At 45.3% G+C, this 24,393-nt stretch overlaps 1 protein-coding gene and 1 pseudogene across 1 annotated transcript in view; both read left to right on the top strand.

Moving 5' to 3' along the window:
* mrc1a (mannose receptor, C type 1a) overlaps window positions 1-24,393 on the top strand; it is a 164,133-nt gene that overhangs the window by 15,466 nt on the left and 124,274 nt on the right. The window lies entirely within an intron of this gene.
* On the top strand, window positions 2,816-3,043 carry LOC144481913 (U2 spliceosomal RNA; annotated as a pseudogene).

The raw sequence follows: 24,393 nt of genomic DNA, 5'->3' as shown, positions 1-24,393 counted from the left end.
ATGGACATTACAATAGAAACATAACGGGCGGGTTTCTGACCTCGCTCGCTCAGGAGCGGATTGTACTAGGGCTGCACAGGATTGGAGAATTGCGGGGGAGGGGACAACCTAGCAGTATCCCTTGGCACCCTGACAATGTCAACCTGGCAGTGCCCGGTTGGTACTGCTGGTGAGCTGGGGGGGGGGGGGGGGGGGGTGGTGCTGAAGGGGCAGGGCATGAAGGGAGACCCACTGGGAGGGCTCCAATGCACTGATGCTGGTGATTCATATTTGGGGTGGGGAGAAAGATCATGATGGTGATCTATGTTGTGGGAGAACGGTGAACATGTACTTGATGAGGGGGAGAGGGTCCCGATGTCCGTAGGGGAAGAGAGGGTGGTCTTCAATTTCACTTTGAGATTGAGTACTCTTTAGTACCGATACCTGATGTCTATGAAGCCGGGCTTGCTGGCATGTTTATGCTCTGCCCATCTATAAACTGGTGTAAAACCCACCCCCCTCCAAAAAAATGACAAAGTAAGACTGTCATCTGATTCACGTTGGACATGCCAGCATGAATTGCATCGGTTTTCTCACCTGAAACAAATTCCATCCATAGAAGATAGATGTAGGAGTAGGCCATTCGGCCCTTCCAGATTGCTCCACTATTCAATATGATCACAGAAAATCCTTGTTCTCAAGGCCTTATTTCTGCTTTCTCCCCATACCCCTTGATGCCATTAAAATTTAAAAAACCTCTAAGATAAAGGCAAAATACTGTGAATGCTGGAATCTGAAATAAAAACAGAGTCATTCTGACTCGAAACCTTGGCTGTATTCTCTCTCCACAGATGCTGTCAGAGCTGCTGAAACTTTTCAGCATTTTCTGTTTTTGTGCTAAAAAAATGATCTATTTCTTAAATATATTCAGTGACTTGGCCTCCACAGTCTTCTGTGATAGAGAATTCCACAGGTTCACTACCCTTTGAGTGAAGAAATCTTTCCTCATCTCAGTCCTAAATGGTCCACTCCATATCCTGAGACTGTGTCCCTGGTTCTAGATTCCCCAAGCAGGGAAAACATCCTCCCTGCACTTAGTCTGTCCATCCCTGTTGGAATTTTATATTTTTCAAATCAGATCTCTTCTCATCCTTCTAAATTGCAGTGAATACAGGCCCAGTCAAACAAAACTCTCCTTATAGGACAGTCCCACAAACCCTGGTATCAGCCTAGTGAACTTCTGCTGCACTCCCTTTATGGAAAGTATATCCTTTCTTTGGTAGGGAAACCAAAACTGCACACAATACCCCAGGTGTGGTCTCACCAGGCCCTGTTTCAGTGCAGTATTTTTATTGAATCGAATCCTGCCATAGCAGGTGGTGGAGTTTGAATTCAATAAAAAAAATCTGTAATTATTGACCATGAAACCATTGTCGATTGTCAGAAAAACCCATCTGGTTCGCTAATGTCCTTTAGGGAAGGAAATCAGCCATCCTTACCTGGTTTGGCCGACATGTGACTCCACAGCCACAGCAATGTGGTTAACTCTTAACTGCCCTCGGGCAACTAGGGATGGGCAATAAATGCTGGCCAGCCAGCGATGCCCATGTCCCACAAATGAGTGAGAAAATAGTAAGACACCCCCACTGAACTCAAATCCTCTTTTAATGAAGGCCAACATACCAATTTCCTTTCTAACTGCTTGCTGCACTTGCCTCTCCACTTTCATTGACCAGTGCACAAGGACATCCAGATCCTTTTGTACATCGGCACTTCCCAGTATATCCCAGAAAACTAGGTGATGAAAGATAGAATTGAAGACAATCTTTACACACTTTGATAGGCATTGCTTTACAGAGATTCACATTATAAATACACCTCCTCAGTCTGTAACCAAAGTTTTAATCTGTTTCTATTTATAGCAGCCCAATTGAATTCCAGTTAATACCTGCCACCTGCAGAAGCACGATTAATATACAATTAACACACAATCTCATCTCTCGAAATAAAAATTGGAGTTTATATGTACAACAAATTAAATCATTGATTTCTATATTCTGTACAGTACATTACATTGTGAGTCATCCTTCTTCAAGGGCCCCTAACAATTTATTTGTACATATATTTCTGTTTGTAAAACTATTTGCCAATTCATGACTTGCATCCACCCAATTAATGTTCGAGATTTCCTTTCTTTCTGGCATTTGTTGCTCACCAGCCATGTCAATCAACAACCTTTGCTCACTCATACTTTTCATAGAGAGTACACTATCTCATAAGGAACAATTTTCTACATGATATTCAATGGTTTGAAGTATCTCCAGTATGCCCATTACACAGAATCTCACAAATCAAACCCCATGTGCTCTGCCTCTGGAAGAGTCAATGTTTCAGCAGCCAGAATATTTTTTAACATCTTTTTCATTTTCTTAGCTTCCCAAACTGAAGTGCAACTGCTCCAATTCTCCCTCATCAGAAATATTCTGAAACCAGTTGCTCCAGTTCCATATGAAGCATTACTAAAAGTAATCAACTTCATGTTCTTTAGGCCACCTAAGCAATGGAAACTTAAAATACGCCTTCATCCAGATTTGATTTTCTTAAAGTTTTATTTGCCCTTGAAACATCCACTATTTTGCTTTTACCATTGTAGTTCTTAACTCAAACACATCAAAGCTCGCAAGTGGTTCTAGTTTGAGTGCACAATCAGTTCAACTGATCAATCAAGCTTTGCAATTGCTGTTAGTCAAATATAACCTCATCATTCTGTGATGACCAAGGACAATTAACTGTGATTGGAGTAACACTCTCTAAATAGGATTGTGAATTTAAAGTTATCGCTTCTCAGCCTTTTGGCTAAGATCAAGCGTTAGATCAAGCCTAAGATGGGGTGCAATGTCTCATCTTGTCAGCTTGGATCTTGTCTGTCTCCCTTGTGATGAACTTGAATTGGATTCAATTGGTTTTTGAATTTGGTTTTTGGAGCAAGCAAGAAATGGATTTGGGTTTGCCCGGTCCATTCTGAACACTGGATTTGTAACTTTACGAATGGAGTATAAATTTAAATCAATTTATTTAAAAGCCACACAAACCTTTTAAAATTTTCAAGTTTATTTATTAGTCACAAGTAGGCTTACATTAACAATGATGTAAAAAAATGTTAAGATTACTTTTCGATGTATGGGAGAATCCACTATAACATCTCTATCTTCAAAACTCATAGCGATCAGAAATGAGATTTTCAATACAAATCCACCCATCTGGCAAAGCTGATAGACCCTTATCTAGTATGTCAGAATAAACTCCAATCTCTTTCCAACTCTCTGGCTCTCTATATTATGACTTTCTAATTATTTTACCCTCAGTTTTTTTGGCAGCCATTGCAACTTCACAATTGCGAAGACTTCTGCTTTTAGTTCTGCTTTGTGGCTTTTATTTCATTGTCAAAGCTACTCGAACTATAGCTTTGATTTTCACTTTTCTGCCTGCTGGGGGTTACCAGAATGAGATCTTCCCCTTTCACTGTTGAAGGTTATTTCTCCAGTTTGCGATTGTTTCCTGCACCCTGAATCCCTCCCAGACTAGCGATCAGGACATGGGCTGTATTTCTTTTTAACTTTGAACAAAGAACAAAGAACAATACAGCACAGGAACAGGCCCTTCGGCCCTCCAAGCCCGTGCTGCTCCCTGGTCCAAACTAGACCATTCTTTTGTATCCCTCCGTTCCCACTCTGTTCATATGGCTGTCTAGATAAGTCTTAAACGTTCCCAGTGTGTCCGCCTCCACCACCTTGCCTGGCAGCGCATTCCAGGCCCCCACCACCCTCTGTGTAAAATATGTCCTTCTGATATCTGTGTTAAACCTCCCCTCCTTCACCTTGAACCTATAACCCCTCGTGAACGTCACCACCGACCTGGGGAAAAGCTTCCCACCGTTCACCCTATCTATGCCTTTCATAATTTTATACACCTCTATTAAGTCTCCCCTCATCCTCCGTCTTTCCAGGGAGAACAACCCCAGTTTACCCAATCTCTCCTCATAACTAAGCCCCTCCATACCAGGCAACATCCTGGTAAACCTCCTCTGTACTCTCTCCAAAGCCTCCACGTCCTTCTGGTAGTGTGGCGACCAGAACTGGACGCAGTATTCCAAATGCGGCCGAACCAACGTTCTATACATCTGCAACATCAGACCCCAACTTTTATACTCTATGCCCCATCCTATAAAGGCAAGCATGCCATATGCCTTCTTCACCACCTTCTCCACCTGTGACGTCACCTTCAAGGATCTGTGGACTTGCACACCCAGGTCCCTCTGCGTATCTACACCCTTTATGGTTCTGCCATTTATCGTATAGCTCCTCCCTACATTATTTCTACCAAAATGCATCACTTCGCATTTATCAGGATTGAACTCCATCTGCCATTTCTTTGCCCAAATTTCCAGCCTATCTATATCCTTCTGTAGCTTCTGACAATGCTCCTCACTATCTGCAAGTCCTGCCAATTTTGTGTCGTCCACAAACTTACTGATCACCCCAGTTACTCCTTCTTCCAGATCATTTATATAAATCACAAACAGCAGAGGTCCCAATACAGAGCCCTGCGGAACACCACTAGTCACAGGCCTCCAGCCGGAAAAAGACCCTTCCACTACCACCCTCTGTCTTCTGTGACCAAGCCAGTTCTCCACCCATCTAGCCACCTCCCCCTTTATCCCATGAGATCCAACCTTTTTCACCAGCCTACCATGAGGGACTTTGTCAAACGCTTTACTATAGTCCATATAGACGACATCCACGGCCCTTCCCTCGTCAACCATTTTGGTCACTTCTTCAAAAAACTCCACCAGGTTAGTGAGGCATGACCTCCCTCTCACAAAACCATGCTGACTATTGTTAATGAGTTTATTCCTTTCTAAATGCGCATACATCCTATCTCTAAGAATCTTCTCCAACAACTTCCCCACCACGGACGTCAAGCTCACCGGCCTATAATTACCCGGGTTATCCTTCCTACCCTTCTTAAATAACGGGACCACATTAGCTATCCTCCAATCCTTTGGGACCTCACCTGCGTCCAGTGACGAGACAAAGATTTGCGTCAGAGGCCCAGCGATTTCATCTCTCGTCTCCCTGAGCAGCCTTGGATAGATTCCATCAGGCGCTGGGGATTTGTCAGTCTTTATATTCTCTAACAAACCTAACACTTCCTCCCTTGTAATGGAGATTTTTTCCAATGGTTCAACACTCCCCTCCGAGACACTCCCAGTCAACCAACACATCCCTCTCCTTTGTGAATACCGACGCAAAGTATTCATTTAGGATCTCCCCTACTTCTTTGGGCTCCAAGCATAATTCCCTACTTTTGTCCCTGAGAGGTCCGATTTTTTCCCTGACAACTCTTTTGTTCCTAACGTATGAATAAAATGCCTTGGGATTCTCCTTAATCCTGTCTGCCAAGGACATTTCGTGACCCCTTTTTGCCCTTCTAATTCCCCGTTTGAGTTCTTTCCTACTTTCTTTGTACTCCTCCAGAGCTCCCTCTGTTTTTAGCTCCCTGGACCTAACATACGCCTCTCTTTTCTTTTTGACCAGTCCCTCAATTTCCCTGGTTATCCACGGTTCTCGAATCCTACCCTTCCTATCCTTTTTTACAGCCACATACCTGTCCTGTAGCCCTAACAACTGTTCCTTAAAAGACTCCCACATGCCAGATGTGGATTTACCCTCAAACAGCCTCTCCCAATCAAGAGCTGCCAATTTTTGCCTAATCCCACTAAAGTTAGCCTTCCCCCAATCCAACACCTTACCCTTGGGACACCACTCATCCTTTTCCATCACTATCCTAAAGCTAACAGAATTGTGGTCACTATTTGCCACATGTTCCCCTACCGAAACTTTGAAGACCTGACCGAGCTCATTCCCCAGTATTAGGTCCAGTATAGCCCCCTCTCTAGTCGGGCTATCTACATATTGTTCCAAAGAACCCTCCTGTACGCATTTTACAAATTCCTCCCCATTCAGAGTCCCAGCTCTCAGCGATTTCCAGTCTATACTAGGGAAATTGAAGTCTCCCACGACAACAACCCTATTTTTCCTGCACCTATCCAGTATCTCCTGACATATCCGTTCTTCCACTTCCCTTGGGCTGTTGGGGGGCCTGTAGTATACCCCCAACATAGTGACTGCGCCCTTCCTGTTTCTGAGCTCCACCCAGAGTGACTCGTTACACGACCCCTCTGAATTGTCCTCCCTCTGCACCGCTGTAATATGCTCTCCAACTAATACTGCTACTCCTCCACCTCTTTTGGCCCCTCCTCTGTCTCGCCTAAAACACTTGTACCCTGGGATATTCAGCTGCCAGTCCTGTCCCTCTTTCAACCAAGTCTCTGTCACCGCAACCACATCCAAATTCCTCGTGAGCATTAAGGCCCTAAGTTCGTCTGTCTTACCTGCTACGCTCCTTGCATTGAAGTATAAGCACTCCAGACCTCCAGGCCCAATGAGGTCATCCTCCCCCAGAGTGCTCTTCTTCTTTGCCAGCCTTGTCCCAGCCCCAAGCTCGTCCCCAGTCTCTACACTTGTAGACCTAATATTTTGATCCCCCCCCCCCTGCCATACTAGTTTAAATCACCCCGAACTGCACTAGCAAAACTCCCAGCCAGGATATCCGTGCCCTTCCAACTTAGTTGTGACCTGTCCTTCTTGTACAGGTGCCATCCTCTCCTGAAAACTTCCCATTGATCTAGGAAAATGAAGCCCTCCCTCCTGGACCAGTCCTTTAGCCAAGCATTGAATTGTACTAACTCCCTATTCTTAGCCTCACTGGCACGAGGCAATGGGAGCAGCCCAGAGATGGCCACCCTGGAGGCCCTACTTTTTAGTCTATTTCCCAACTCCCTGAATTGCTCTCGTAGGATCCCCCTGCTCTACCTATTTATGTCATTTGCACCAATGTGTACAATGACATCCGTTTCTTTATCTTCCCCTTTTAAGATGCCTCCTATCCGCTCGGTGACATCCATTACCCCAGCACCAGGTAGGCAGACTACCATCCTGGAGTCCCGTTCGCACCCACAGAATCGCCTGTCTGTGCCTCTAACCGACGCATCCTCCACCACTATTGCTCTCCTAACCCCTCTCTTTCCTTTCCGGGCCACAGAGCCTGACTCTGTGCCAGTGACCTGGTCACTGTGGCTTACCCCTGGAGAGTCATCCTCCTCCACACTATCCAAAACAATATACTTGTTTTGGAGTGGGACAACCACAGGTGACCCCTCCACTAATTGCTCACTCCCCTCCCCTCTCACACCTGTCGCCGAGCCCTTCCTATTATGAGAGACAGCTTTTTCCTTTTACCCGTTCTGCCAATCCATAAACCTCACTTCTTAGCCATCATCCTGAATATTGAGTCAATATTTCCAATGACCCGTATCTTTTCCTGCATGCCCCACAATCACTGCATCCTTACATTCCTTAGACCCCTCGGGAGTATAGATACTCTTTAGCAATTGGCCTGTGTATATGATCGCTTTGTCATGTGTGTCATGATTCAGCCCTTGATCTACAACATACAGCTTCTCAGCATCCTTATCTGAAAAAGTATTAGTATCTATGCTACAAGGTGCTTTGTTTCCTTCTTTCAGCTGCTCAGAGTCCGCGATTTTGTAATTAAGCTCGATTAATCTTGGAGGACGAACCTTTTCAGTTTAATTGCCATGTTAATCTCATGACATTATCATATTGTGGAGATGTCGGCGTTGGACTGGGGTAAGTACAGTAAGAAGTCTCACAGCACCAGGTTAAAGTCCAATAGGTTTATTTGGTAGCACAAGGCACAAGCTTTCGGAGCGCTGCTCCTTCATCAGGTGAGTGGGAGTCGTGTTCACAAACAGGGCATATAAAGACACAAACTCAATTTGTAAGAAGTCTCACAACACCAGGTTAAAGTCCAACAGGTTTATTTGGGTGCAAAATTGAGTTTGTGTCTTTATATGCCCTGTTTGTGAACATGACTCCCACTCATCTGATGAAGGAGCAGCGCTCCGAAAGCTTGTGGCTTGTACTACCAAATAAACCTGTTAGACTTTAACCTGGTGTTGTGAGACTTCTTACTATATTATCATATTACCAGGGTCTTTTCATTTCCTATGATATTCTGTTTTGTCATATACATGACCTCCTGAATTAAACTCTACCTGAGATGTTCTTAGATATTGCCTCAATACTCATTGATTCTTTACAGAACCTCAGTTTTGATGAAAACCTGCCTGCCTGCATGTAAAACATTCAAATGTGAGGTAAAGGTGGAACTGTTTGTAGTACCTTCTAGCACAGGAGGACTACCACACAGCACAGAAGGCAACTTGAGATTTTATCCATAGACTAATAGAGTGGGACTATACCCTTCAACCATCTTGAGAGTGACTTCTTTGCTTAAAACACTTGCACTAGGACAGTTATCAAATTGCATTTTGGAGGATCAGCTCAAATCCTAGCAGCATTTCACTGATCCCCTCACGATACTTTCCATAATGTCAATTGCTGTCCTTTCATGACCATGATGTTCATAGTTTCACACATGTCTCTAAACTTGCCAATGCCAAATTTGCACCCATTACTAGTCAGATATCGGTGCCCTCACTCCAATTCCTATTCCTTTCTCCATAAGTACTGATGCGCGATTGATTCACACGGGAGGCTTGGACGTACCCGGGAATAAAGGCTTTTATTCACAACAAGAATAGAGCATACTGCTTAACAATATTATCCCAGACTAAGGGCTACTAGGAAGTAGCAGTGACCTTTATACTCCTGTAAGAAGGCGGAGCCGAACGGAGTGTACCACATAAACAATAATAACAGGTGGAACACCCAAACCCTAACCCCAACAGTAACAAGAGTAACATATGTACAAGTACCCAAAGTGGTAACCATCTATGGTTCACCACATTCACCCCTCCTTTAAAAACAAAGGCCGGTGGGGTAAGGAGACAATACGAACTGTCCACATGTTCACAAGTTCAGCCGTATCGGGGGTCCGCACCGTCTCTGCGACCTCCGCAGCACTGGTTCCAGTGCCGGTTCTGGTGACCGTGGTGACAACCCTCTCTCCGAGGTGGTGTCCACTGACTCGTCCAGTTCCTCACACGCCTGTTGACCTCGAGGTGGCGACAATCTTCTGGACTCAGGCAAGCTGTACCCGGGAGTAAGAGGATTAAGTTGAGGTCCCGATGCTGCCCGCGCTGTGTCAGGAGGGGAGAGAATGGGCAAAGGAATCCTAACCAGGGGTGCGGGAGTGACGGGGGTTTCCAGGTCCCCTGCAGGCGCTAGATCTCTGATAGAGACCATGTCCTCTCGCCCGTCAGGATATGCCACATAGGCATATTGAGGGTTGGCGTGGAGGAGATGGACCTGTTCAACCAAAGGGTCGGATTTGCGGGCCCTAACATGCCGCCACAGGAGGACAGGTCCTGAGTACGTCAACCAAGATGGCAGTGAGGTCCCAGAGGAAGACTTCCTGGGGAAGGTAAACATCCGCTCATGTGGGGTAGCATTGGTTGCCGTACACAGGAGGGACCGGATTGAATGGAGCGCATCAGAAAGTACCTCTTGCCAACGGGTGACTGGAAGACCCCTGACCTTAGCGCCAGTAAAACAGCCTTCCAGACTGTAGCGTTTTCTCTCTCGACCTGTCCGTTACCCCTGGGGTTGTAACTCGTAGTCCTACTTGAGGCAATTCCCTTAGAGAGCAGGTATTGCCTCAAGTCGTCGCTCATAAACGACGAACCCCTATCACTCTGGATATAACTGGGTAGCCGAACAGAGTAAAAAGACTCCGCAGGGCTTTGATGACCGTGGCAGACGACATGTCAGAACAGGGGATGGCAAAGGGGAATCGGGAGTATTCGTCAACCACGTTGAGGAAATACACATTCCGATCTGTCGAAGGAAGGGGCCCCTTGAAGTCGACACTCAGTCGTTCAAAAGGGCGAGTGACCTTAATGAGGTGTGCCCTGTCAGGCCGGTAGAAGTGCGGCTTGCCCTCTGCACAAACCTGGCAGCTTCGAGTTATCGACCTGACATCCTCTATGGAGTAGGGCAGATTCTGAGCCTTTACAAAATGGAAAAACCGAGTGATCCCCGGATGGCAGAGATCATTGTGGAGGGCCTGTAGCCGGTCCTCCTGCACACTGGCACATGTTCCATGCGACAGGGCATCTGAGGGCTCATTGAGCTTCCCCGGACGGTACATGATATCATAGTTGTAGGTGGAGAGTTTGATTCTCCACCTCAAGATTTTATCATTCTTAATTTTTCCCTTTAACGTGTTGTTGAACATGAAGGCCATGGACCGCTGGTCCGTGAGCAGGGTAAACCGTTTGCCAGCCAAATAATGGCGCCAATGCCGTACGGCCTCCACAATGGCCTGAGCCTCTTTCTCCACAGAGGAGTGCCGAATTTCAGGGCCTTGGAGGGTGCAAGAGAAAAAGGCGACGGGCCTGCCCGCCTGGTTAAGTGTGGCGGCCAGGGCGAAATCAGATGCATCACTCTCCACTTGAAAAGGGATGGACTCATCAACAGCGTGCATCGTGGCTTTCGCGATGTCGGCTTTTATCCTTGCAAAGGGTAGGCGAGCCTCTGCTGTCAGGGGAAAAGAGGTAGATTTTATGAGCGGACGGGCTTTGTCCGCGTAATTGGGGACCCACTGTGCATAGTACGAGAAGAAGCCTAAACATCTTCTCAGTGCTTTGATGCTAGTGGGTAGGGGAAGTTCAAGGAGGGGACGCATACGGTCTGGATCGGGGCCGATGACCCCGTTTTCCACCACGTATCTGAGGATTGCTAGGCGGTGCTTGCTAAATACGCACTTCTCCTTGTTATAGGTCAGGTTCAGGTGAGACGCAGTGCGTAAAAACTTCTGGAGGTTTGCGTCTTGGTCCTGCTGGTCATGGCCGCAGATAGTGACGTTGTCCAGGTACGGGAAGGTAGCCCGTAGCCCGTAGCCCGTTTTGGTCCACCATTCGGTTCATCTCATGCTGGAAGACCGAGACCCCATTAGTGACGCCGAAAGGGACTCTTAAAAAGTGGTAGAGACAGCCATCCGCCTCAAAGGCCGTGTATTTGCGGTCCTCTGGGCGAATGGGGAGTTGGTGGTAGGCTGACTTCAAGTCGATGGTGGAGAACACCCGGTACTGCGCAATCTGGTTGACCATGTCAGATATGCGTGGGAGAGGGTACGCGTCCAGCTGCGTTTACCTATTAATGGTCTGACTATAGTCTATGACCATCCGGGGCTTGTCTCCAGTCTTAACCACCACGACTTGTGCTCTCCATGGGCTAGTGCTAGGTTGAATGATCTGAGGAGCCGCTGAACCTCAGATCGAATAAAGATCCGATCCTCAGCGCTGTAACGCCTGCTCTTAGTCGCGATGGGCTTGCAGCCTGGCACGAGATTTTCGAATAGGGAAGGCGGGGTAATTTTGAGTGTTGAGAGGCCGCATGTGGAGCGTGCTGGACAATTTGGAGGCTGCTGTTCTCCCACTGAAAGTGGAGGGAGTGGCCCATCGTACTGCAGGGTCACACTCTTCAGGTGGACCATAAAGTCCAGCCCCAGAAGTACCGGAGCGCAAAGGTGCGGTAACACGAGGAGCCTGAAGTTCTCGTAGACTGTGCCCCGCACCGTTAAGGTTACCACACAGCTCCCAAGAATGAGGACAGATCGGGATCTCGACGCCATGGAGATTGTCTGCCTGACAGTTTGCACATGGAGAGCGCACCGTTTTACTGTATCCGGATGGATGAAGCTCTCCGTGCTCCCGCTGTCAAACAGGCAATGCGCCAGGTGCCCGTTTACCTCTATGTCCATCATGGACTTGTTGAGTCTGTGAGGCTTGGCCTGGTCCAGGATGATTGACGCCACTGTTGGATCACGAGCGTAACTGCAGGCAGCTGAGATAGCCGACGACGAGGACCCCTGTTGGTCTTCTGCGGCTGGTGTCGACCAAAGTGGCTGCGCCCATGAATCGAACGTGGTCAATGATGTTGAAAACAGCGGCACCCGCAGGTCGCACGTGGCTTGCGTCGTCATCATAGGAAATGGCTGCACCTGTGGATCGCACGTGGCTGAAGACATCGATGAGGCTGGAGACGAGGAGATGGATCCTGGGGAGTCGCACGCAGAACTGCTGGGCTTGGAAGGGGTCTTTGCTCGGCACACTTTTGCATAGTGCCCTTTCTTTCCACAGGCGGAGCAAAACACCGTCCTGGCCGGACATCTCTGGCGAGGATGCTTCGCCAATCCGCAGAAATAGCACCGTAGGCCTCCAGGAGCTGCCGCAGCCGTCAGGTCTGAAGTTGGGAGCATTATCGCGCAGTTCTGAGGAGCCGCCGAGTACAGTTGAGGCGGTGGCTGTGCTTGCCATGCTGTTCCCACGTGGTCGGTGGGGTAGGCTTCGAGACTTCTGGAGGCCGTTTCCAATGCATCGGCCAATTCTACCGTCTTAGCCAGGTCCAGGTTACCCTGCTCTAGCAGCCTCAGGCGAATATAGGATGAGCCGATTCCCGCCACGAACGCGTCCCGAATAAGGTCGTTGGTGTATTGAGTAGCCGACACCTCCTTGCAGTTGCAGGCTCTGGCTAGCTGTTGAAGTTCGCGCAGGTACTGTCCCGTAGTTTCGCCGGGCTGCTGCCGTCGAGTGGCTAATAGGTGATGAGCATGAATTTCGTTCGGCTGTTTATTATACAGCTTCTTGAGTAATTCGATAGCATCTTTGTAATTTTGGGAATCGCGAATTGTTGCATACACAGTGTCGCTCACCCTGGCGTGGAGGACCTGCAATCTGTCGACGTCGGACTGGATTGCTGTCGAGGCCTCAACGTAATCCTCGAAGCACTTCAACCAATGGTCGAAAGTATTCGACGCCCCAGCGGCACGCGGATCCAAGGTTAGCCAATCGGGCTTTAGCTTCTGCTCCATTTTTTTTTCGAACAAAATTTTCAGTATTTTGTTGTGAATAAAATTGATGCGCAATTGATTCACACGGGAGGCTAGGACGTACCCGGGAATAAAGGCTTTTATTCACAACAAGATTGGAGCACACTACTTAACAATATTATCCCAGACTAAGGGCTACTAGGAAGTAGCAGTGACCTTTATACTCCTGTAAGAAGGCGGAGCCGAACGGAGTGTACCACATAAACAATAACAACAGGTGGAACACCCAAACCCTAACCCCAACAGTAACAAGAGTAACATATGTACAAGTACCCATAGTGGTAACCATCTATGGTTCACCACAAGTACATAAGTACATAAGAAATAGGAGCAGGAGTAGGCCATCTAGCCCCTCGAGCCTGCCCCGCCATTCAATAAGATCATGGCTGATCTGATAGTGGTTTAGTTCCACTTACCCGCCCGCTCCCCATAACCCTTAATTCCCTTATTGATCAGAAATCTATCTACCTGTGTCTTAAACATATTTAACGAGATAGCCTCCACTGCTTCAATGGGCAGAGAATTCCAGAGATTCACTACCCTCTGAGAGAAGAAGTTCCTCCTCAACTCTGTTCTAAACTGACTCCCCTTATTTTGAGGCTGTGTCCTCTAGTTCTTGTTTCCTTTCTAAGTGGAAAGAATCTCTCTGCCTCTACCCTGTCTAGCCCCTTCATTATCTTATATGTCTCTATAAGATCTCCCCTCAGCCTTCTAAACTCCAACGAGTACAGGCCCAATCTACTCAATGTCTCCTCATAAGCTAACCCCCTCATCTCCAGTATCAACCTGGTGAACCTTCTCTGTACTCCCTCCAAGGCCAATATATCCTTTCGCAAACAAGGGGACCAAAATTGCACACAGTACTCTAGTTGCGGCCTCACCAGTACCTTGTACAATTGCAGCAAGACCTCCCTGCTTTTATACTCCATCCCCTTCGCGATAATCCCCATGCTCTTGTCTTAACTCAAAGTCACAGTATAAAGACTAAATCTGGTTGCCAGGTCCAAAATAATGTCAAATGAAAATATCTCTGTCTTTGTTCCATAGCAATTACTTCATAAACTAATGTATAGAAGGTTTAACATAGGACGTGATTCTGTCCTCCAATACATTTTGCACATTTCACAATAGTCACGAATGTTTTCTGTTACCTGTGTATGCTCTTCAACTACACCTTCATCTTTTAGCAGCATGACAAATAAAGTGGACAAGTTGTCCACGTAATTTTGAAACAATTTGTTTTTTTATTCTCTCTAATTCTTGTCATCCAATGTGATTAATATTTGACCAACATTGATGAGAAACATCAGGGCTGGGATTCTCCCAGCTCACTGCACTGCTCGAATAGAATCTTTTGTGAGATTCGTGACCCGTGTCCGGCTGATCATAAGTCTCTGAGGTCCTTTCTTGCAGCATAATCATCTCCCGCCATAAATTGGCATGGAGTTGATTACCGTATGGAAATAGCAATTGCCATATGATTAGTGATCCCAGGACAGTAGTCTCCGGGCCTGCTAGCGGCTCTCCCTCGTCGGGAGAAGCTCCCACCAGCGGTTTACAATTGGCCACTAACGGGGAACAGGCAGCCTCACCTTGCTAGTGGGGACAGAAGCCGTTGAGGCCCTCCTGGGAGGTCTGGGATGGAGGGGTGTCCCTTGAACAGTGCCAGCCTGCCTGTGCCAGCCTGGCAGTGCCAGCCTTGCACCCTGGCACTGCCCAAGGGGCACATTGGCACTGTCCATTGGACACATTGGCAATGCCAATGGGCAGTGCCAAAGGGGCAGGGCATACTGGGGGGAACTTCTGGGGGATGATCGGTGGTGGGGGGGACCCACTCTGTAATAGGATTGGTGGGGGAGGGTGTGAGGGGACCATCGGGTCTGGCCATCTGGGGGGCGGGAGATTGGGGCTGGCAATGAAGGGAGTGGCGTGGATCGGGGGGGAGATCGAGGCTGGCCTGGGGGGGGAGTGGGGGGGGGAGGCCAGCGATCGGGGGTGGGGTCCGGAGGCCAGCCATCAGGATGGCATGGCCAGCGATCAGGAGGAGATAGCCAGCGATCGGGAGGCATGTGATGGGGGTGGGGGTAGGAAGAACCCCAGGCCAGATTTTCTTGAGGGGATACAATAATATCCTGACTGGGTAAACTGCAGATCCATTAACTTTCCAAAACTAACTGCCTTATCATGCTCCATGCTAAGTTTTATTTGTATTTTCATAGAAGGTTTACTCAATGCCACAGGTATCTCACCAGAGATTATGGGCAGGATCTTGAGCCCCTCTTGCTGTCCACGGGATTGCCAGCGTGGGCTCAAAATGTGGTAAAACCTGGTGAGATTGCGACTTCTGATTTTCCCCAGTCTTCCTGGTGACATAATCAGATTCATGCCCACAATGGGCATGAACTGGACTTACATACATTTAAATTAATTTACATGTTATTAAACAACCAGATATTGAACTCACGCCGTATTGGAAGAGCATGAAGAGCATTTTGATTTGATTTGAGTTATTATTGTCACATGTATTAGTATACAGTGAAAAGTATTGTTTCTTGCGCGCTTGTACAGTCAAAACATACCGTTCATAGAGAAGGGGCGAGTGCAGAATGTAGTGTTACAGTCATAGCTAGGGTATAGAGGAAGACCAAATTAATGCGAGGTAGGTTCATTCAAAAGTCTGATGACAGCAGGGAAGAAGCTGTTTTTGAGTCTGTTGGTACATGACCTCAGCAATATTTATTTGTGTAAACACCCATCCTGACAAGAATTTAAAAATGCATCCATATTGATATAGGTGCCCGTCACTGCCATGTGAGCGAGTTGACCTCTCCTGATCCAAACACTCAGCAACAATCAGTGGCACCAACTCAGGTGCCCTTGTATTGATGGAGTGGATACATGCAAACGCAGGGCCATCATGTCCAATTTTGTGTGTCTTACTTTCACTCATCAGTGAATGAGTAACTAACTTTCTGATCATCACGAAAAGAGCAAAGGGAAAGTTGTGGAGAAATTATTCTTGTAGACATTTGTTAGGATATGACTTGAACTAATGGGGGACATCTCAAATAATTTAAAAGGGAAGTGGATAACATTTGAAAAATATATAAAGTAAACTGGGTATGAGAAAATAACTGTGAATAACTCGAACAGAGATCAGCACAGGTGCAATGGGCTGAATGGCCTCCAACTGTGTGGTAAAATTCCAATAATTTTTTACTTAAGCTTATCTGATCAAATAGTTCAGCTGTTATTTCCTGTTTTCTTGTGTTGATGATGATAGCCTCAATAAATAGAATTTAAAGTTAAAATATGATGGCTTATCGTTGCTTACCATCAAACAGAGTGCTGCACATTTCTTTCAAAGGTCCTTTCACTGGCACATTAGATATTGCCTAACATTGTCTTTAGATGCCACTCACTCTCACTATGACTAAATCTGAACATAGCTGTGAATCAGCATGTGAGTGAATTGCTGACATTGAAAGTTTTGTGCATGTTCAGCACGTTTTTATTATAAATGAAATGGAGCCTGTGGAAATGTTGACATATAAAAAGTAAATTTGATCACTCTTTTGGGGCTTCAGCTCACTTCCCATTTGGATTGATTAGTGAGATGAATGCAATTTATAGTTACAAGAAGCTCACATTGTTTTATTACTCATAGACAGATACACAATTCTAACCCAGAGATTATTCTGGGCAGTAACAAAGATTGAATGCATAATATTTTCATGGTGTCTATATATCACCTGTCAACCTGTCATCATCAGGAAACACAGTTGCAGTTTTCACGTATATGCTGACAACAGCTCTCCCTCATCACCTGGATTCCTCCATTCTCTTTCAATTATCTGACAGCTTGTCGAGCATCCAACTCTGGAAGAACAGAAATTTCCTGCAATTTAATATTGGGAGAATAACAAATGAGTAGCTGGCGAGTGTTTTCTTTTATTGTAAGTAAGATTTGTTATCACTAGTGACGTGTGCTAAGTATTGGTAGACATTGTCAGTATTAGTAAGGTCTATTAATAGTAGTAAGTTTTATCAATATTGGTAAGGTTTATTATTAATAGTAAGGTTTATTCACAGTAATAAGGTTATCAGTTAATAAGTAGAGAAATAACAGGACAGCTCCAAATTCGAGAATGCTCATCCTGCATGATGTGGGAACTTCCTTGCCCTGAATAATCATTTGCGAAGGAAGTATCATCAGTTGCAGCAGTTTGAGCCCCAGGTTTCAGAACTTAGGCAGCAGCTGGCATCACTGGGGTGCATCCATGAAGCTGAGAGCTGTGTGGATAGTACATTTATAGTGCGGTCATCCTACAGTTTAAGAGTAGGCAGGGAGAAATGAAATGGATGATCATCAGATATTTGAAAAACAGAAAAACAGCAGGTAAAACAGAAGTTTCCTATATGTATCTAACTACTATTAAGTTCTGAGTGCTGATGAAAGTGATAATTTATCTGGGGAGTACAGCCAGAGGCAAGGCCATGGCACCACAGATGGCTTAGCTGTACAGCAGTGTACAAGGAAATCTGGCAAAGCAATGGTGATAGGTGATTCAATATTTAGAGGAAGAGTTAGGTGTTTCTGTGGCTACAGATGTGAATTTAGGATGCTGTATTGCCTCCCAGGGCCAAGCATGTAATTGAGCGACTGCAGAGTTCCTTGAAAGGGAAGGGTAAACAGCCAGCAGTCAGGGTCCATTTTGGTACCAATGATGTAGACATTGGGACTGGGTCTGGGGAGATGGGACCAGTACAGGCCGAACTGGTTACACCTAAATATAGTTGGGAGTTCCATTGCCAGTGCTATTGCAGAGGGTTTAAACTAACTTGGTAGGGATATGGGACTCAGGACATAATGTCACACAGGAATACCAAGTTGCACAGAATATTGGGAGAGATAAATAGCACTAGAATAATAGTAAATTAATAAGTTGGGTCACCTGTTGTGACCTCCTGAGGTCTTGAATCCTCTGATGCACTGTCTCCAACTTGGAGGGAGCACACTCCTGTTGCTGACTTCCTTGATCACTTCTACCTTCACGCCTGCTTGGTTAGAGAGGTCATCCTTTTCCACCCATTCTTGGGTGAGTTCACCTCACAGCAGCCCCTCAGATCCTGCAGCAAGATCTTCAGGTAAGAGGAGAGGCTCAGGAGCAGCCTTCCCAGGTCTCCTCTCCAGTCCTGTGGTTACTGCGGTTTCAAAAATCCAAGCGCTGATGAGCTTTTCTGACCCATGCTATGGTCCCTTTAATTGGAGATCCTTCTTTAGACAGAATGGATGTGTCATAACCGCCGACCCCCACAACCCTCAGAACCCCCAACCCCCCCTACCACTCTCACGTGCCCTCCCTTGGTAAAAGGAGCCAAGAGGCAGGTGCTAATGCCATTGCTCTGGAAAAGAAGCTCAGGAAACACACATATAAGAAAATCAGGTCCCTGACCCAAGAATTGTCCCACCGTTCTGGCAGGGAATAAGTCCCCAAGATTCCAGCCCGTATCACCATCCCTGCAGCATCTTGGCCTCAGCTCCTCTGCTACTGAAACCTTCATGCCTTTATTACTGTTCTCCCTTGTGTTCACTTGGCTCCAGATTGAGCAATACCTCCATTTCAAAACTGTTATCACTGTTTTCACATCACTCCACAACAAACCACCTCACTATTTCTGTTACCTTCAGCAGCATCACAATCCTCCCAGATAACTTCGCTCATCTAATCCATATAGGAATATGGGCACTGCGGCAATATATGAATGATATAATTTTGTTGATAAGGTAATGTAGTACGGCTGTTGTACACTGTTTTAAGTTACAGGAGATGGATGTTGGTACTTGTGAACTAATATAAAATCCCGGATGGATGGTGATATTGTCTGATGATATAATTATAAAGAAAGCTTTGCAGAATATATCGAGCACAATACCAGATAGGAAAATGCTCCTAAGGAATTAATGAGTGTTAGTGCAAGGCATCTAAATACCAGATCAATCAAAAATGCGCAAAAGGAAAATTACAGAGAAAATAAAAGTTTTCTTAACAACTTTATCGTATACAGGATGACTGCTGTATCCTTTCTTTAGTGAAAAGGCAGCCTCTAAAATAAAGAGCCTGGGACTCACAATAGACTAAAGAAATAAAACGACATCAACAGCAGCAACTGTTTCCACAGTGTCCGAAGCTTCTTCCTCTCATTGTTCTGCGAAGTATAGCATAGCTGCAAAATCTAAATATGAGAGGACAATTCTGTGTCAGGTAGCAATTTCCTGGTGCCCAGATATGAGAGCTTGAAGAGAAATGTGGAAAGCAGATCTGATGCTTTTGATCATTGATGTCGGTGAAAGATTCTGAATGTCACCGAATCAGCCAGCAATATGGGTTAGAATTCTCCAGCTGTTCACATTAGCGGGATTCTCCGGTCCCACCGGCAGCATACCCCACCCACGGGTTTCCGGTTGGCGTGGGGTGATGTGAATGGGAATTTCCATTGACAGCGGTGGGATTAGAGAATCCCACCACTAGCAAACAACGTGCCACCTCCCACCGACGGGAAACATGCGGCTGGGAGGTTGGAGAATCTCGCCCATGCTTTTCTTTCCAATGTCACCAAGTATGTCTCTCAGGGGAAGGCGATGGCCTACTAGTATTATCGCTTGACTATTAATCTAAATACTCAGCTAATGTTCTGGGACCTGAGTTCGAATCCCACCATGGCAGATGGTGGAATTTGAATTCAATTTTAAAAATCTGCCATTAAGAATCTACTGATGGCCATGAAACCATTGCTGATTGTTGGAAAAACCGATCTGGTTCACTAATGTCCTTTAGGTAAGGAAATCTACCGTCCTTACCCGGTCTGATTACATGTGACTCCAGAGCCACAACAATGTGGTTGACTTGCAACTTCCCTCTGAAATGGCCTATGCAAGGGCAACTAGGGATGGGCAATAAATACTACCCAGCCAGTGATGCCCATGTCCCACAAATGAATAAAAAAAATTACATCATGATTTCCAGATAGACCAAGCTCATGAGATCACTGTTGCCAATTTCACAAAAATCCATGGATCCATATGGGCATAAACCGTCCAGCTGGAGAAGACATCTGCATCTGAGTAGGACTTCCGTCCACCATGCAGATGTTTCTGTGACTCCAGCTGAGTCACTGCCCTGGAGAGTATTTGAATGTGAAAGGTGGGTTACCGAGCCAAGAAGCTGTCCTCGACGGGAGGACGTGATTTGCTGCACCAGGCCTTCGGAGAAAGTAGAGACCTGTCAACCTGTAAGGAGAAAATACTTCATATTTCCGCAGAAAACTTTGCTCGCAGTTGATGTGGTCTGTGCATGGCCAAGCTCTGGTGTCACTTACACAGTTCACGCCTTCATAGAACCCTAGAACCTCCCTCTGGACAATCTTTGAATATGGAATACCAGTGCTGAACAATCCAATTGGGCAGACAGCCGGTTGCATTTCACTGCATTTCACAGTAACTTCATTGCAGTGTTAATGTAAGCCTTACTTGTGACTAATGAATAAACTTTACTCATTGTCATGTCATTTGCCACACACATATAGGCATGCTCATGTTACACTGAAGGGCTTGTTGTTTAGAGACGGAGAACAGAATACATTTCAGGACAGGTTTCTAACCCTCTTGGTTATTTTGGCCAGATTGCAAAATGTGGCCTGAAATCCTAAGCTGTGGTGTTTGTGCATGATTAGATATCAGCTGTGGTTCGATGGTTAGCATCTTGCACCTGAGTCAGAAGGTTGTAGGTTGATGCTCCACTCCAGAGCTTTAAGCACAGCAAACCAGGCTAACGTTCCAGTGCAGAACTAAGGTGCTGTCTTTCAGATGAGACATTTAAGCAAGGCCCGGTCTGCTCTCTCAAAGATTACACGGTATGATATTAAAGAAAAGCAGGGGCCTTATCCTGCCCTGCCCAATATGGATCCCTCAACAACATCACTAAAGCAGAGTATTTGATTATTATCTCATTGTTGTCTGTGTGCTCTTGCTGTGTCCACATTGGCTGCCCCCATCTCTGACATTACAAGAATGGCTTCTCTTTCAAAGTAAAGGCAAAACGCTGCATATGCTGGAATCTGAAAGAAAAACAGAGAATACTGGAAAATCTCAGCAGGTCTGGCAGCATCTGTGGAGAGAGAGCGTTTCGAGTCTGGATGACCTTTCATCAGAGCTTCGTCAGAGTTTCATCCAGCTCTGAAGAAGGGTCATTCAGACTCGTAATAGTGGCTCTATTCTCTCTCCAACCTGCTAATTTTTCAAGCATTTTCTTTTTTTGTTTCTCTTCAAAAGTACCTTGTTGACTGTAAATTGCTTTGGGACACCTGGAAATTGTACAAGTTGCTACATTCAATCATTTTCTTCTTTTTTAATTCTACTGCCATGATTACATTTTGGAAGTATGAATTAATTATTGAGTTATATACCACAACGTAATATAACATGAGATGGACTCTCACTACTCTCACAAACTTCACTTAAGAAAGAAAAAAATCACATAACTTTTTCCTCTTAAGGAATAGAAACCAACATAGGAACTTTTGATGTTCACTGTGAAATTTAAGTTTAAGGTGTCATTGAAATTTACTTGTGCTTGTGTCAACAAGCTTTACTGCTCATGTGTGTTCCAGTTTGATCCCCGGTCTGTATTGAGTTCAGCTGATGTTATCTGGGTAGGAGAACATCAAGGTACATCAAGCCTACAGCACAGAAACAGGTCATTCTGCTGAACTGATCTAAGCCAGAAGCTGTGCTTCCCATGAGCCTCTCCCCACCCCTGGGGAATGCTCAGCAGCCCTCAAAATTGCTCATTTGCAGACATGATTCCAAATATAAATCAATTTTGGTTGTGATTCTGTCTGTTTAAAAAGAGATTGCCCAGACTTCCTGTATCAGTGCACATCTCTAATTGCCCTTGAACTGATTGGCTTCAAAGACCATTTCAGAAGGCATTTTAAGAGTCAACCAGATTGCTGGTTACATGTAGGCCAGACCAGGTAAGGATGGCTCATTTCCTTCCCTAAAGGAGATTAGTGAACCAAATGGGTTTTTACCATCTTGTCAGGGAACTTCAAAGACTTTATTATATTGAGCACCAGGGTATTTATTTATTCAGTTGTGCACTATAGTCCCATTATGAATGCATGGCTGAGTTCAAAATGGATTTAGCTCATCAGGGCTGGTTTACACAGCTACAGAAAGTACGGTGTACTTTGTTTGATTGATGGTTTTATGAACAGTTAATAGGTTAACAGTTGAAGAGGTTTTTGAGTTACTGCTGTTTATTTTGAAAGATTAATGAACACTTGAGAGGAGAAGGGGTTGCTTCATTATTTGTGGATTGGTTGCCAATCCAGTGGGGTGTTTTGTCCTGAGTGGTGTCAAGCTTCTTGAGTGCTGTTGGAGCTACACTCATCCAGGCAAGTGGAGAATATTCCATCACACTACTAACTTATGCTTTGTAGACGGTGGATAGACTTTGGGGAGTCAGGGGTTGAGTTACTCGCTGCAGGATTCCTAACCACTGAGGTGCTCGTTAGGCCATAGTATTTATCTGGCTAGTCCAGTTCAGTCTCTGGTTGATGGTGACCCCCAGGATGTTGATAGTGTTTTGATGTTTTATACTGGACCTCATAAAATTAATTTCTTTCAAAACAATAGACAAAAAAAATCACTGACTAAAACAGTTGAGATTATTGTAAGTTGAAAATTAATAGTTCAAAGTTATCAAGTGACATTTACTAAAGATTCTAAGTAAACATGTCAAATAGTCGAAATGTTCTATGAAAATATATAGCTGAGAAAAAACCCTTGCTCATAACTGTCGTATTTCCTGGAAATGTTTAGAACTTTCACTCTGTTAGAAAGTTCAGCCAACAAGGAAATGAGAAACATCTACGCCTGACAAACATCCCACAGTGTAGGGGCAACCAGAACACATAGGACACAGAAAATGCCTGCCTGTGTTACCACACATCATTTGGCACAATTTTCTCGTGATTTACAAAAAAAAAGATTTGATTGATTTAAGTTTCCCTTCAACATATTTAATGCGCTGTTCAAGTGAAATCTTAACTGTGACATGACTTTATTGTGGACATAAAATGTGATTCCATCGCATGATTCCTTTTGTACTTTTGGGATCCTATCACTTACTCAGTTGGCCAATTCCCGATTGTCCTACTGACTCTCCGCAATAATCAGGCAACAGTTTTGTTTTTGTGGACAGATCTGAAATCCCACATCAGTTTAAAATAAATTGCTTTGGTAAATTTGTGAATGGCTGCTGACCATGTAGAAGATTTTTTTTTGAATGACTTAATTTTCCTCGAATAATGGAGTCAGAGTCCCTCATCGAATGTAATATAGAGTTGAAACGTGCAAGTCATTATTGCCTTCAACCAATAATAGATGTATTATTGCATTACTCTGTGATAAAATGAAATTGCTCAGTCATTTGCTTTCAGTTTAGAATGATATTAGTTAAAGTAAGCTGCTTTTTTTAATGTCAGCTATTTCCAATCATTTACTTGGGGTAAACAAACTTGCATTTTGCAAGTCAGCAGTTTTAATTGCTTACTTGAGTAAATTAAGTTGCTGATGGTATATCCTTTCCCAATGACCCAGGATGGTCTTCCTCTAGCAGTCATTGATAAGAACTAAAATAATTAATGCAATGTTTATATATCTGACTTGACATGTTACCTTAATGACCCATAAGTTGGTAATGGCTTGCAACAACAAAAGTGTTGTTTGACGCAATGTAACGGTGATGGAGTTGATAACAAGTGCAAGGGAGCTGTTGTGTCTTACATCAGATGCAACTGCAAACTGTGCTTGTTTATAGGTTAAGAATGGGGTGTTTTCAGTACTTTGTGAACTATTACATGGAACTCGTGAACTTGGTCATGCCCTTCTGATCTGGCGGACTTGCAAAGTTTCCCAGGCAGGCACACAGCCATCTGGAATTTCCCAAAAGCTGATGAATTAACCCTTGTTGCACTTGTTGCAAAAATCCAGGCAGGAAGATTCACTCCTGATGTGCTGGAAACTATCAAACTCATAGAATCATAGAATCCCTACAGTGCTGAAGGAGGCCATTTGGCCCATCGAGTCCGCACTGACCACAATCCCACCTGGGCCCTATCCCCACAATCCCACATATTCACTCCACTAATCCCTCTAACCTACGCATCCCAGGACACTATGGGGCAATTTAGCATGGCCAATGCACCTAACCCGCACATCTTGGGACTGTGGGAAGAAACCAGCGCACCCAGAGGAAACCCCATGCAGACACAGGGAGAACATGTGAACTCCAAGCTGGGAATCGAACCCGGATCCCTTGCGCTGTGAAGCAGCAGTGCTAACCACTG

Source organism: Mustelus asterias, chromosome 2 (assembly GCF_964213995.1).
Source record: "Mustelus asterias chromosome 2, sMusAst1.hap1.1, whole genome shotgun sequence".
Classification (NCBI taxonomy): Eukaryota; Metazoa; Chordata; class Chondrichthyes; order Carcharhiniformes; family Triakidae; genus Mustelus; species Mustelus asterias.
Note: the sequence above shows the minus strand (reverse complement) of the source record. Positions and strands in the feature narration are given on the sequence as shown.